Source organism: Rana temporaria, chromosome 1, assembly GCF_905171775.1.
Source record: "Rana temporaria chromosome 1, aRanTem1.1, whole genome shotgun sequence".
NCBI classification, from domain to species: Eukaryota; Metazoa; Chordata; class Amphibia; order Anura; family Ranidae; genus Rana; species Rana temporaria.
The window spans coordinates 134,028,601-134,033,082 of NC_053489.1; the positions used below are offsets into that span (position 1 = coordinate 134,028,601).

At 45.1% G+C, this 4,482-nt stretch overlaps 1 pseudogene; it reads left to right on the top strand.

The window, feature by feature from the left end:
- Positions 1–2,640: 2,640 nt before the first annotated feature.
- Positions 2,641–2,901, top strand: LOC120924822 (annotated as a pseudogene).
- Positions 2,902–4,482: the final 1,581 nt, after the last annotated feature.

The following is a 4,482-nucleotide window of genomic DNA, read 5'->3' on the forward strand; positions in this document are numbered from 1 at the left end:
GGATAGAGCAGAGGAGGAAAATGAGGGGGAGACAGGATGTCCTCCAGAGGCAACCATCACGGAACAGTAAAGAGCAGCCACCCTATTCCATCAGATTGTGGAGCGGTTATCTCCTGGCCCACTTCCCACAGGCTCAGCTGTGTGGGCCTCCCCATGCTCAGCCCGTTGGCAAGAGAACCTAAAAGCCACACAAATGGGACACAATTTTTCTCCTCCTCACGTTTCATGTCTATACCCGCTATATCTCATGACCCCTCAGCAGCCTCAACTGACAGGGATTATGGTATAGCAAAGGGTGACACGGGTCCTTGCAACACATCTGCCAGCAGCACACCCCAGCTATAGAGTATAATAGGCAAATTTCTCTGCTCCAGGTGCTGCATCGAAAATAAAAAATACACTCCCTGCCATCCACATGCCCAATGTCTAAATTCTAGGTTGTCCACATTACTGGCTTTACAACTCCTGCCTTTTCATCTGGTGGATTCTACCCACTTCCGTGAATTTGCAGAATGTGCTGCACCACAATGGCAGGTCTGTATAATCACACGGAAGGCAATGTTTTGGCATTGTAACAAGGCAGTCAGCAGCAAGGTCCACCTTACAGCAGACTCATGGTACAGTAAGCGTGCTCAGGGATGATATATTTTGTTTACAGCACACTGGGTAACTCTGCTTGCACCTATAAAGGATGCAGGACGGGGCTTAGTGCTGGAGCTTGTTCTTCAGCCACATGGCCATACAGCTGGTGGTGATGACGCAAAATGTCAGCTCCACCCCCTCCTCCTCTGCTGAATTGTCCTATGAACAACCAGTATCTCCTAAACATTTAAGAAACGATTTAATGGGTCAGGCTAAAATATGCCATGCAGTGCTTCAGCTGGTTTGTCTAGGGGACAGGAGCCACACCAGAGCAGAGGTTATTTCAGCTATTCAGGGGCAGGCCCAGAGGTGGTTCATGCCATGGAACTTGATCCAGGAATGGTGTTGTGCGATAATGGTACCTTCTGTCCACCCATTCGACAGGAAATATTTGACACGTGCCATGCCTGGCACATGTCCTCAATTTGGTGGTGCATAATTTCTTAAATAGGTACCCAGGTTTGCAAGATCTGCTAAGGCAAGCCATTTCAGGTGGTAATACACAGCCAGTGTTTGGTTTGCTAAAATTCAGCAGGAATGCCACCTGCTCATAAACCACCTGATCTGTGACATGCCCACCAGGTGGAACTCAAATTTGGCAATGCTGCAGCGGCTGCACATGCAGCTGAGGGACATCAACAAGTACCTGTGTGAGTATGTCACAAGGACAGGTTCAGGGGAGCTCAGCTTTTTATTCTCATGCCAATGGCAGCTGATAAAGGATGCATGGACTGTACGGTTACCATTTGAGGAGGCGACAAGGATGGTGAGCTGTGACAATGCATGCATCAATGACACGATCCCTCTTGTGTTCCTGCTGGAGCATACTCTGTGTGACATCATGGACAGGGCACTCGAGGCAGAGCAGTGGAAAGAAGAGGACTTCCTTTCCTCTCAAGTCCTACTTTATACAGATACCATTCTTGCGACGCCACTTCTTCAAAGCCTGCGAAAAGACCTAAGAATTTGTGGCATCGAGGAGAAGGATCATTATTGGTTGGCAACCATGTTTGGCCACTGTTACAAGGGGAAGTCTCGGAACACATCCTACCCTCACAGGGGGAGCACAGGATGTAATATCTTGAGTACACCTTAAAGAGAAGTTTATGTAACACCTTTCCAGACTCTGGTAGGTTACAGTCTCATGGAAAAGGTAGTTTTGAGGCTTCTGTTGGTCAGAGGAGCGGTGGAGAAGGGGGCTGCCTAAGCAATGCATTTAACACATTTTTTTTTAGTCCTCCCAGGGCTGTCAGCTTCTACATCTCTTCCGCATCATATGGTGGGAGATTATCTAGGGGTGAAAACAGACATGGAGAGCTTTTCAGTTGACGATCCACTGGGTCATGAGAATAGACCACTGGCCAGAACTTGCCCATATTCAATTAAGCTGCTGGGCTGCCCTATGCTTTTGGTTGGAGATTTCAGAGCTGCTGGAGGTTTTGTGACAAAAAAAGAGTGTGTCTGTCCACAGACTCTGTTGACCAGCCGACATTTGTCAAATTGAATCAGTCCTGGATTAGCAGCAGCTATCAAGCCCCTGATGCCGATGTCGCTGATTAAATGTTTTTGGGATCTGGAATCTCTGCAAGACTGCCAAGGCTGCCTAGCCTTGTGGATGCTGATTTTATCTTGAAATAATTTTTTGGTATAGGTTTCTTGGCCACAATCAACACCCAAGGACCAATTGTTCCACACCTTTTTGACAGGTGCATATAATTTTCATTTTTTACAGAAGGGCCAGTTTTTGCTTTCATTAAATGTACCTCTATAGGGTTACGGTGCAAAGGCACCACCAACACCAAAAGCCCAATTTTTTTCGCCCCTGTTTGACAGGTGTATATACTTTCAATTTTTAACAGAAAGGCCAATTCTTACTTTCATCAACAGTACCTGTAGCCATTTCCTGCTCTCTCCAGTGATATGTTCTCGAAACATCCTGAAGGGAAATTTGTTCTTCTTTTCACTGGTCTGTAGATCAGTGGTAGCTTCAGCGGTAGAATGAGTTTGCCACTAAACCCAAAACGATTCCTTAACGGCCTTATTGGTAAGCAAGTAATGGTAAAACTGAAGTGGGATATGGGATACAAGGGATACCTGGTCTCTGTGGATGGCTACATGAACATGCAGCTCACCAATACAGAAGAGTAAATTGATGGGGCATTGTCTGGACATCTTGGAGAAGTTCTAATGAGGTGTAATATTACATTGTATATATGAGGAGTAAAAGAGGAGGAAGAAGATGGTAAGATAAGAGAATAAAGCAATTTTAGTTTTGTAAATTTATTTTTAAACTTCTCTTTTGAGGTGATAGAAGTAGTACATTATTTTTCTTAACAAAACATACAAAAACAAACATATTTTGTTTTTCAAGAGTACCTCTCTGGGGTTACGGTGGGAAGGTACCACCAACACCCATCTGTTACTGCAATCCAAAGCCTGCGAAAGAGATACCAGTCTCTAAAAAAAAATATTCTTGGCCTGAGTGTACTATAATTTGTCTGTCGCATGAGGCTTGTTCACTTTGGTGCAAAAATGTGTTATTTCCATCCAATGTCTGCCAAAAAGACACCAGAATGTATCCAAAAAAATCTTGAATCTTGTTCCGAGTGCACTAAATTGTGGCCTCATCATACAGACTGGCTCCCCAAGTCGTTGTTTACAAAATAAAGAAATCTTACGGGGAAGTGAGTTTTGCTGCAGCAGCTTCTATACACGGCACAGATGTGCCACTGTACAGGAAGACTAAGGGGACCACCCATGCACAATATTTAAAGGAGTTTTCCATTTTTTTTTGTTTCATTTTTAAGCATCATCAAAATCACTGCTCCTTTAAAACAATATTTTTTTAAGATTTGTTTGCATTGGTACATGTCTACCAGGGCAGTAGCCGTGCCCCCATAGTCTTTTTTATGGCCAATAACTTGCATATAAGCTGTCAAAATTACCACTTTTGATTTCAAGTGTGGGTCCTATAGACTTCAATAGGGTTTACGTCCAAACTTTGCGATGTTTGAGAGTTCTGGCATGAACCGATTCAGGGGGTGTTCGGCCTAATGCTATTCAACATTAAGTACAATCTTTTCCCAACGTCCCTGGTCCCTAACTATAGGCTTGTGTATGACCCCGGCATACCTTCTTAGGAAAGAGTCCATTGCTGACATCTTCTGGGAGGACTGCATGTCCCAGCAATCCCCAACGTGAGGAAAACTCCAGGACAGGTTTGTAGCAGCTTTACTGGAATCAGGAACAGAAGCACTCTCCCACACCTTGCTGGCTGTTAGTGTCTTTACTTCCCATGCAGCAGACCATGTGTTGGGGGACTACAGGTCTCAGCGGCTCCAGGCATGTCAGCAGACTCCTCAGGCTGGAAATATCTAGTAAGGACAGATGGAAGAGAAGATAGCTAAAGCAGGGAGGAGCAGAGCCCCTGCGGCCTGGGGGTGTGCTGGAGGATCAGGTTAAATAGCAGCTGTCAGCCTGTCCTTGCTCCTATGTGGCTGAAACCCATCTGGGCAAAGCTCCCTCCTGCTTTTATATGCACAGGAAAAAGGGCAGAGCCCAGCAGAAGCATGCCAAGTTAAAAGACCAGGAAAAAACTAACCCTTTCCCTCCCCCCTTGAGGGCTAGAAACTGGATGGCCTTATCAACAGCAGGTGTATCGCTTTAAGAAGGATCTTCGATCGGCTGCTCACAGGAACCCTGTCAGCACCTGCTTACGAACACAACTTTATTGCAAACTCATGATGTGTTTACCCCGATACAATGTGGAGTGATTTAAGTACCTTAAAAAATAATTTTCATTGTTGTACACAAAATGGTGCAGATAATAGTAGTGTGTGG